This window comes from Notamacropus eugenii, chromosome 3, assembly GCF_028372415.1.
Source record: "Notamacropus eugenii isolate mMacEug1 chromosome 3, mMacEug1.pri_v2, whole genome shotgun sequence".
Classification (NCBI taxonomy): domain Eukaryota; kingdom Metazoa; phylum Chordata; class Mammalia; order Diprotodontia; family Macropodidae; genus Notamacropus; species Notamacropus eugenii.
In genome coordinates, this window is record NC_092874.1 from 457,329,781 (window position 1) to 457,341,481 (window position 11,701).

An 11,701-nucleotide genomic window follows, 5' to 3' on the forward strand; every position below is an offset into this window, starting at 1 on the left:
ACCTCCTGACACAGTGGTAGGTAAGATTCAGCTTTAAAAATGTTTTGGTTTTTAGAATTTTATTTGCTGTACAGTATTTATGGCAGTGTAGATTTCATGTGTTATGAAAAGTGAATATTGTCTGAAATTAATGTGTGTGTGTGTGTTTTTATTAAGATGTTAGCACAAAAAGTCATTGAATTCTAGGGAATTACTAGTGTGAAAAATGTTTTTCATGTTACTAATTTTGGTTTGTGTATCACATTTTATAGGTTATTTCATGGTTACTATGTTAGAGAAAGTGTGTATTATGAAAATTAATGTTTCATTATAAAGAATTGTAGGAATAAAAGAGTATTTTCAGCAACATCTAGTGAAAGATTACAGTTTTTGGTGGTCATGAGAATGTAACCCCCTATTTTCCATAGGTTCAATGTATCAACATTCACATTTTTGCTTTTGTGCCATTTTCCTTTTTTATTTAACATTTTATTTTTCTCAATTATATTTAAAAACAATTTCAACATTCGTTTTTATTAATTTTGAGTTCCAAATTCTCTCTGTCTCTCCTTTTCTCCCACTCTCCCACTGAGAAGGCAAGCAATTTGAAATAGGGTATACATGTCTAGTCATTTTTGCACCATTTTCTATGAAAGTTATCCCTGAAAGACTTGAAGACAGGCTATATTTATTTTGTATATATCCTGTATTTACCTATCTATTTACATATCCTATCATCCCAATAGAATATAAACTCCATGAAGGCAGGGACTTTCTCACTTTGTATTTGTAGCCCCAGAGTCCAACACAGTATCTGGCACCTAAAACGTTCTTAATAAATGCTGGTCAATTGGTTTGGATTCAAGGAAGCTGGATTCAGATCCAAACTTGGCCACTTGCTGCCTATGTGACTTTAAATAAGTCCCTTTACACCTTTGGTTCTCAGTTCCCTCATCTGCAAAATGGGCTGAAATTAATTGTAAAGTGCAGTATTGGTTATAGAGAACTTCTTGGCCCTAAGGACTACAGGAGCAGAATGCTTTATACATTGTTAAATAAGGTGAAGGTACCAGGTTATATAGAGGTATATGTGAATATGTATGTGTGTTATATATGTATGTATAATATACATATATATGTCATCGAATCTGCAGTCCCTGCCAGATGAAATGGGGACACCCAGTCAAAGCCAGCACAAAATGCGACTTCCTCCCCTTCCCTGAACGAGCTGTTCTAAATCCCACCCCCAACCTTCCTTTCAATTTTCCCTTCCTCTATTCGTTCCTGGCCAGACACTAGCCTCTTCTCCAGACCCTAAGAAAGAAATTTCACTGGACCAGCCCCTATTCAAACTCCCTCTTTCCCAGCAGTGGTAGTTGGCTTAGCTCCAGGTTCCCCACCCTTCGGAGCAGACACTCCAAGGCTTCCTGTTCTAATGATTCTTGCTAAGTAGGTACTAAGCTTAGGATTTTGTCCCTTCACCTCAGAGTGAAATTGATGTCATAATATAAATGTAACATTTTTATAAATTGCACAGTCTTCTTAAATCACCATCTGAAGTCTTTATAAACTCTGAATTTTAGTGCCCTGATGCCAAACTCCAGTCACCCTGCCTTTGTTAGATTTCTCCCAAACCTCACTTTCCCTCAAAAGGTTTGGTTTTTTGCTGCCTGAATGATTCAAATAATTGCTTCAGCTTTCCCCTCTAATTCGCCTCTGAAAACAACCTGTGACCCAGGTCTTTGGATGAATTTTACTGCAAAGAAACTGGGCTTGAAGACCTAAAACAAATCATTGACATCTTTCCCTCTGACCCAGTTTTTGCCCTAGGATAGCTGTTCTGGTCAGACTCGAAGATGTGGTGAGTGGCAACCACTGACCTTGATTCTTGAGAAAGTTGTTGTTGATGATAGTGGCTAGGAGCCTGGGTCTTAAGCTTACCTCATTCATCTCGAATCTCCCCCACCCCCAATCCTAGGGATAGGCAGGCACACTACAGGCACCCAGTAGATAATTGTTTTGTGAATGATTGCACCCAATTTCAAGGTCATTTCCTGTACAACCCATAGAGGTGGAGTTCACTGGGGACAACAGAAGGAGAAGCTTGACTAAAGCCAGAAGCGTTCTCGTCCATGCCGCTCATGACCTTTACAGGATGCTTGGCTCCATCACTGTACCTGGACCCTGGGCTCTGGCCTCTGGGGAAAGCTTAGGTACAGGTGCAGGAGGAGGAAGGGAGTCTGAGGTTGGCTTGTCCTGCTTTTACCCCACTCCCACAGCCCCCAAAGTAGATGGTTTTTGCAAGTTGGCTTTTCAGTTCTGGGTTTTACTTTACAGGAATCATTACCAAATGCTCAGCGGAAAGTCTGCCAACTATAACAGCTAAACTCAAGCCCCCTAATAAAGAGAATGTGTGCAGAAAATGTTGTCGGGCCAGCTGGAAGAACTTGCTAGTCTGCAACTGAACAGGCCACCAAACCCAAGGCACTGGGAAAGAGGTCACTTAGTCCTTGGAGCAGATCACATCTGAAGGCTTCTCATTGGGGCTAAGGACTATCTGGGCATCTCAAAGGCTACTGGTAGTGGCCCACTGTCCTCAAAGGACAGAAGACCTCACATCACACTGCAATCCCTGAAACACTGCATAAATCAACCCTGGCTGGCCTGAGTACATTTGTAAGGGAGCTTGGGATGGTCCAGTGAGTGAAGTAGCTTGGCACCTCAAGAGAAAATGGAGTCTTGGGAAACTGTCAAGTAGAGGTGGAATGGTAGTAGAGTACAGGCCAGAGCAAACGCAGGAAAAAGGGTAATAGAGTGAGAATCCACATCCAGAGTGAATGAATGTATAGGGAGGATAGATCCTAGGGTGAGGCTAAGACCAAGGCCAAAGCAAGCATCCACTGACTGTGCAGGGATCAACAGAGGTCGAACAATAGTGAAGAAAACAGTAATAAGCCTCCTTCACAGCTGAGGTCAGGTGCTACCACATTGATCCCTGCAAGGGTTAATGTTCTCTCCAGCTCAAACTACGTTGTGTTTGTTCCACAGACATTTCGTATTTACTTATCTGAATAGCTGTTGAATCCCCCTATAGAAAGGAAGCCCTTTGAGGGTAGAACCTTGTCACTATTTTTTTTCCTACATAGCACAGAACCTGGCTCATAGTCAGTGCTCAATAAATACCTTAAGTAGTATTAGTCATAATATCACCTCGTAGTCTAATTTGTATGGATTTTAGCTTTTGGCCAACCAGTACTGGCCACTTAACAATCACCAAGTAACTGGCAACTTGGTGAATTATGGTCAGTACAATCTCTTAACCTCTACCTTCATTCTCCTTGCCTTTTAGATCGGGGAGAAGAGTAATACATAGATTGTATTCAGAGAAAAATTAAGTGTAGAATTCAGAGAATATAGGAATTCATAGAAGAGAGAGATCTCTGTGAACCAGAGAAAATGGAGATTTCCCAGAGGAAGGAAGAACTGAGCTGGACCCTGAAGTCATTACCTTTCCACTCTTCTCCATCACCCCAACCTGTTTATTTTTCCCTGAAATTCAGAAGCAGCCAATGGGGAAATCAGATGCTAGCCTGGGTTTGCTAGAGAAGTTCCAGCCCTCAAAAGCTGGTTGATGACTGGTTCCCTGGGGAGAACTTGCCAACACACCAGATGTGAGTTACCTGGGCCCTCTTCCCAGGGAAGAAACAAGCATGCCTTCACAACCTCAGAGGGAGACTCCATTCAACTCCATGGAAGGAAAGTGTCTCCTGTCTCCTAATTAGCAACATTGCTCAAATGAACCCATCCAGCTACGTGGGCTTTCTGTGAGCCTTTTTCATCCTTGAAAAGGTGAATTGGTGCCTTCACCAGACTTTCCTGGGTGGCAGGGAATGCTAGCCTGTGGGCCCCAGGAATGAATGAGGTCATGGGAAGGATTACATGCACTTGGTCAGAGCAGCCCACATGGCTTAGCAGACTATTTCCCAAGCTGAGCCTCTGCAGGTGCAGGTTTGAGCAGACCTCATGGTTGTGATTAATGGGGTAAAAGTGACTTTTCCAACATGTTCCTTTACACTAACTATGCTCTGTCCCTGAAACCTTCATTTGGAAGGCATTAGTCACCTGGATACTGTGAAGTGTCCCTTCAAAAGGGCCCAGCAGCCATTTGGAAAGTATTAGGTGCGAGCCATTAAAAAAAATCACTGCCAATCATTTCATTTACTACATCTTTTATACCAGACTGGTTTGTATGGGAGAGGGGGTGATCAAGCAAAACAATAGATAGAGATTTCTTCAGAGTGGAACTTTCAATTTATTAATGTTTCATGAATGTTTCCAAGAAGGTACCACCATGACCCAAAAAAGCTCTAGGGATTTCTGAAGTGACAGCCGTGGAACACCAAGTGAAGCACAGATTTAACCATTATCTGAATAACTGGGGCTACTAATAGACAAGCAAAGTTGAGTTTAAACAGTTTTGTCTAATAATGCTAGACCTTGAAGACTGGAGATGTGCTCATATACATCTGACTCCAATCCACTGGGCATGTATTAAACACCAGTTATGTGCCAGGTGCTGAGCTGGCCATTGGGGAGGCAAAGACAAAATAAAATCCAGTCCCTATTTTCAGAGAACTTACATTCTCCTTGGGGGACATCAACATCTAAACTGATAATCACATACATGATAATTTAACACAGGAGAAAACTCACTCCTAGCCTAGCTCCAAAGGCACTCAGCCCCCATACCTGAATCTGCAGAGGCAAGAAGGGAGGAAGACAGAGGATTCATACTCATACGTACTCCATGCTTTTGAAGGGGAAGAGGTCAGACCTGTAAATTTTTTTGTCAGTGAATTCCCAGTGAGGAAATTTTCTCCACTGAAGCATCTGTTCTACAACATTAAATTGTAGACAATTGTCTAGGACACTGAGAGGTTAGGTAAGTGATTTATCTACCTACTATGTTCCAGGGACTATCCTAAGCACTTTACAAATGTTTTCTCACTTGATCCTCATAACAACTCTGGAAGGTAGGTGTTATTACTAACTCAATTTTACAAGGGAGGAAACTGAGGTAGACAGAAGCTGAGTGACTTGCCAAGGTCAAACTACTAGTGCCTAAGGTCAGATCTGAACTCAGGTCTCCATGAATCCAAGCCCAGTGCTCTATCCACTAAGCCACCTATCTGCCTCCATAAGTGTTCCATGGAAGATCCATTCAACATTCAAGCAGCCTGCCTCTGCACATTTAACATCCTGGGAATATCAACCCAGCACTCAACTTTTCCATCTGTTATTCCTCATTAGGGCTTCATGGCTGAACTTTTCTGATCATCAATTTCCTGAAGTGATATCTGTCATAACACTTCTTCAGTGAAAGTTAGCAAAATGCTACAAGCTACTTGTATTCACCATTATCTATAATCCTTTGGAACCAATCACAATTTTAGTTCCTTAGAGAAAACTGGTAGTATGTGCACGTCTTGATTTCCTCAGCTATAAAATGTAAAAATGGCACATACCTCATACGGTTGTTATGAGGATGAGATGAGTTAATATACATAAAGTGCTTTGTAAATCTTAAAATGCCATATAAATTCTAATTATCATTATGTCGTTTTATTGTTATTTGAGCATCTATGGATGTTACAAGCAGCCTCTCTAGTTTTCTTAGATTTATTAGAATTATCTCAATGTTCTTCACCAAAAGCACCTAGAAGACAACCATTTACAGAGAATCCCTCTTCCATCTGGACATCCTCCATAACAGTAAACATCTTTGCAAAACAAATACCTCTCCTGCTTTACGTGAGAAGATCATGGAACAAAATTGTCCCTGTGGATTCTTCTATCAAGGAATAACATGATTTTAATTATGTGTTTTACTTTACCAAGTCAAATGCTTTTTTACTAATAAATACAAGTGGCATCTTGTTTTCTCCACACCTTGCAGCAAATTATTCAACTGTAAAGAGGCAGTCTGCTGTTGGAAATCATTTGTGAAACTTCACCTGTTTGCATGAGGCATACTCTTAATATATGGGAGCATAATTCTTTAGGGATTATCTGGAGGAGCTGGGTTTCCTGCCAAGCTTTCAGCAAACTTGTTTCCCTTTCCCTTGTCCTTCACTGGTTTGTGAGGTGATATGTTTCACAATCTTCCACCTTTCTCATAAACATTTTAGACAGTGATGTGGAAATACACAGTAAAAGTCACAAAGCTGCTCACACCTTAGAATCCAGTTATTTCCCTGCCTAGATTTTATCGTAAAATGTGATTTTTAGAAAGCATAAAAAGTTCTTTTCCACATAGAAATATTTATGGCTACTATATTTTAACAGAAAACAAAAAGAACCAACATATTCAACGGTGGAGAATGAATAAATCAATTACTATCTATTCATGTAACAGAATATGATGGCACAGTCTTTTTTAAGAGAAAAATATAAAGCTTACAAGAAAATACCCAGAGATCCCTATGAAATAATGTAAAGTGAGATCAGCAGGACCCAAACCACATGCACATCAACTGCTACTACGTTTCTCAGTGAATAAAGAAAATCGAGAAAGAAGAATTATAGGCAGACTTGGAAGAAGAGACATCTCAGAAGCATATTTTGCCTATTTGACATTTGTCAAGAGCAAATAAATACTGGACATGGAATTAAGAGAGTCAGCTTCCATCCTTGTCATCTATGTAACAAAAGACCAATTTTCGGAGCCTCGGATAATACCCTAAGATGAGGGTTCTTAACCTATGACTCCGAGAGCTCTTAAAAAATATATTTTTATAACTGTATTTGAATGTAATTGATTTCTTTCCCTATCTTGTGCGGGTTTTTTCATGCAATAATAATAGTGTTCTGAGATGGGGTTTATAGCTTCACCATACTGCCAGTGTAGTCCATGACACATCGGGTTAAGAACTCCAGGTTGTCACCTATAAAACTACAAATAATTGAGATTTTCTTTTCATTTATTTGGCTGTAGCCTTGTTAAGTGCTAAATATGCTATTTAAGATTTCACTGATTATTTTTGTTAGTAGTTTTTAAGTTTATTTTAAAAGTTTTATTGATGCGTTTTATTTTTACATTATAAACATTTCCAGGTTACCACTGCTTCCTGAGAGGTATCTTGGAAAAAAAGTAAAACAGTTAAGCAAAACTAACAATACAGGAACTTCATCGGAAAGCACATGCAACATTCCACATTTGAAGCACTCCTCACATCATTATTTTAATTAAGTTTAATTAAATGAAATTTATTTTCTCTCTCTCTCACCCTAATCCTTACTGGAAAAAAAAAGTGAAAAGAAAAACAAATTCCGTATAACAAATATATATAGTCAAGCACAAAATAAATACCCTCATTGGTGGTATGCAAACATGTGTCTGTGTGCATATGTCTGTGTCTGTGTCTCTGGGTGTGTATGTGTATGGTTTTCCCTAATGATACATTAAGGACATTTATAATACATGTGTATCATACATCCCAAATCCATCACTTCTCTGTCATGGATATAGCAAGCTTTATCATCCATTCTCTGGAATCAAGGGTGGTCATTGTAACAATCATAATTGTTACAGCTTTCAAATTTATTTGTCTTTAGAGCATTGTCATTATTATATAAATTGTCCTCCTGGTTCTACTATTTCACCAGTTCCTAAGTGTTCAAAATTGTTCATTTTTATCATATCAGTGGTATAAATTGTTCTCCTGATTCAGTTCAATTCATTCTGTCTCAGGTCATGAAGTCTTACCAAGTCTCTTTGAAATCACCTTTATTTATTTATTACAGCACAATAAATTCCATCACAGTCATTATACCAAAACTTTTTCAGCCTTTCCTAACTTGGTGGATATTTCCTTAGTTTCTACTTTTGTTTTTTGACTCCACAAAAAAACAGCAGCCACAAATATTTTGTACATAGAGGAACCTTTCTTATTTGTTTGATCTCTCTTATAAATGGACCTAAGCAGTGGCATAGATGCATCAAAGGGCATGCACTGTTTAGTAACTGTTTAATTCCAAATTGCTTTCCAGAATGGTTTTTATCCTATTGAGATTTCCACCAACTGTTCATCAAACTATTTTCCCATAACCCCTTCAATATCTATCATTTTCCTGTTTTTTGTCATTGTTGCTAATTTTATGGGAGTGAGGTAGAATCTCAGAGTTCCTTTAATTTGCATTTCTCTAATTAATAATGATTAATAATAAAGCATTTTTTCATATAACTATAGATTGTCTAGGCTTCTTCCCCTGAGAACTGCCTATTCATAGCCTTAGATCATTTATCAGTTGGGGAATGGCTCTTTTTCTTACAAATTTTAATCAATTCCTTATATATCTTGGAAATGAGACCTTGATCAATGAAACTTGCTACAAAAACTATTTTTCTGTTAATCTTAGCTGTACTGGATTTGTTGGTGCAAAAACTTTTAAGTTTTATAACTAAAATCATTACCTTTTTATTTTGTTTTTAATTTATTTCAATAACATGGCAGAATTTTTTTAAAAAGATGATTGCACATGAAATTGCAACAGTATTATGTACAACTGTATATATAATATATGTATAATAAAGTTATCATGTAACTTTTTTTCTTCCCTCCTCCCTGCCCTAGAGATGGCTATTATCTATCTATCTATCTATCTATCTATTTATCTATCTATCTATCTATGTGTTTATGTGTGTATGTATGTGTATATGTATATATGTGTATATATACATACATATATACACATATATATGTAAAATTATTCTATACATACTTCTATTCATCAGTTCTTTCTCTGGATACAGACAGAGTCTTTCTTCATATGTCCTTTATAGTTAATTTGGGTATTTATAATAGTCAAATAGCTTGGTCACTCAAAGTTGTTTTTAAAACAACATTGCTATTACTGTACGTAATGGTCTCTTGGTTCTACCCATTTCACTCTTTATTTTTTCATGCAAGTCTATCCTTATTTTTCTAAGATCATTAAACTCACCCTTTCTTATAGCACAGTAGTATTCCATTACAATCATATACTACAATTTGTTCAGTGGGGTTCCCTAACTGATGGATATCCCTGCAGTTTCCAGTTCTTTGCCACCACAAAGAGAGCTGTTTTAAACATTTTAGAACATATAAGTTATATGTGTATATATGCATATATGTATATACACATACACACACATATATATCATGTATATATTATGTAGATAAATATTTGTATATGTATATATTCAGTGATGATTAAGAACATTTTATATGACTATAACTTATTTTGATTTCTCCATCATTATGCCTGCTGATGTTTTTTCATCATTTATCAACTGGGGAATGACTTCTATCTTTAAAGATTTGACAAAGTTCTTTATATCTTTGAGATATGAGATATGAGACCTTTATCTGAAAAACTGTTTACAAACAAAATTTTCCCCCCAATTTTCTGCTTTCCTTCTGATCTTGGCTACATTTGTTTTATTTGTAAAAAAAAAAAAAAAAACAAAAAAACAAAAAAAAACTTTTAATTTAATGTAATCAGAATTACTCATTTTTTTCTGTAATCCTCTATATCCATTGTTTGGTCATGAATGTTTCTTCTACCCATAGATCTGATAGGTAATTTTTTCCATGTTTCTCTAATTTGTTTATGATGTGACCTTTTATTTCTAGACCACATAGACTTTTGGAGCTTATATTGGTAAAAGGTGTGAGGTGACATTCTAAATCTGATTTTTTTCCATACTGCTGTCCAATTTTCCCAGCAGTTTTTGTCAAATAGTGAGTCATTATTCCAGTAACTGGGGTCTTTGTATTTATTGAATACAAGATACATTTGCTTCTATGTGTTTTATACCCAATCTCTTCCAGTGGTTTGTCTGTCTTTTTGGGGGGGGGGGGGGAGGGAATTACTGCTTTGTAGTACAGTTGGAGATCTGGCACTGGTAGACACCTTCATTCCCTCTTTTACTTTTCATTTTCCTTTGAAATTATTAAAACTTTAACTTCCATATGAATGTTATTATTGTTTTTTTCTAATTTTATCATCTTTTGGTACTTTGGGTTAGCATTGAATAAACAAGTAATTTAGATCATACTGTTATTTTTCTCTATATTGGTTCATCCTACCCATAAGTAATTAATATCTTCCCAATTATTTAAGTCTGCTGTCATTTCTGTAAGCAATGGTTTATAGTTGCATCTATACATTTTTTGTGTATTTCTTGGTAGGCAGATCCCCAAGGATTTTACACATTCTTTGTTTTTTAAAATGGAATTTCTCTATCTCTGGGTTTTATTAGAATTTTATAGAAATGCTAATGATTTGCATGGACTTATTTTATATCTGTCAGGATATAAAAAAAGTTCGTTAAAGTTATTCATTGTTTCAATGAACTTTTAGTTGACTCCCTGGTTAGGATTCTTTAAGGACAGTATCATATCATCAGCAGAAATTGATAATTTTGTTTCTTTTTTACTTATTGTTATTTCCTCAATTTCTTTTTCTTGTCTTATTGCTATAACCAGTATTTCTAGTACTAGAAAGTGATGAAAATGAATATTCTTATTTCATCTTTGATTGTGTTACAAAGAATTCTACTTTATTTCTACTATAATAATGGAAATTATTGAGTGGAAATAGAAAGGTGTGGACACATTTTACAGTTGTGCATCATACCTTTACAAAAAATGATCATGTCTTAGGATTTCTTAGGACATAAAAATCTGGCAAATACATTTAGACAGATGCTATTTATTATTTTAAAGAAAAGAGCCATTTATTTCTAAGCTTTCTAAAGTTTTTAACTGAAATGAGTGTTATTTTTGTCAAAAAACTTTTTCTGAAACCTGGAAAAACTTACCTGAACTGATGCAAAGTGAAGTGAGCAGAGCCAAGAGAACACCGTACACAGTAATAGCAACATTGTAACAATAATCAACTGTGAATGACTTAGTCATTCCCAGCTATACAATGCTCTAAGACAATTCCAAAGGGCTCATAGATTCTGAATACAGATCAAAGGGTGCGATTTTTAACTTTCTTTTTTATTTTTTCTCTTGGCTGGTGTTTTCTTTCACAATATGACTAATATGGAAATATGTTTTGCATGATTGCACATGTATAAACTACACCAAACTGCTTACCATCTCAGGGAAGGAGGAGGGAAGGGAAGGGAAAAGAGAAATTAGAACTTAAATTTTTTTAAAAAATGAATATTTTAAAAATGTTTTACATATAATTGAGGAAATGTTATTTTAAAAAACAACAAAAAATAGGCCACCAAAATAATGGAGGGGAAGCAAAAATCTTTTTCTGCATATATCAGTATAATAATATGATTTTATAGATCTTGTAAATATGGTTAATTAAATTTATAGTTTTCTTAATATCAAGCCAACCTTTCATTTCTGGTAGAATTCCAACCATGTCATAGTATAAAATCTTTGTGATAGACTATTTTTAGTCTCTTTGCTAATGTTTCATTTTAAAATTTTACATCAATGTTCATTGAAGATATTAGCCTAGAGTTTTCTTTCTTTATTTTGACTTTCCCTAGTTCATGTATTAAGAACATATCTATGTCATGAAAATAATTTAGTAAGAATTTTTTGTCTATTTTTACAGTTTATGAAATATTAGAATTAATTGCTCTTTGAATGTTTGATAGAATTTACTTATGAATCCATCTGGTCCTGGAATGATTTTTTTTTTTTTGCTT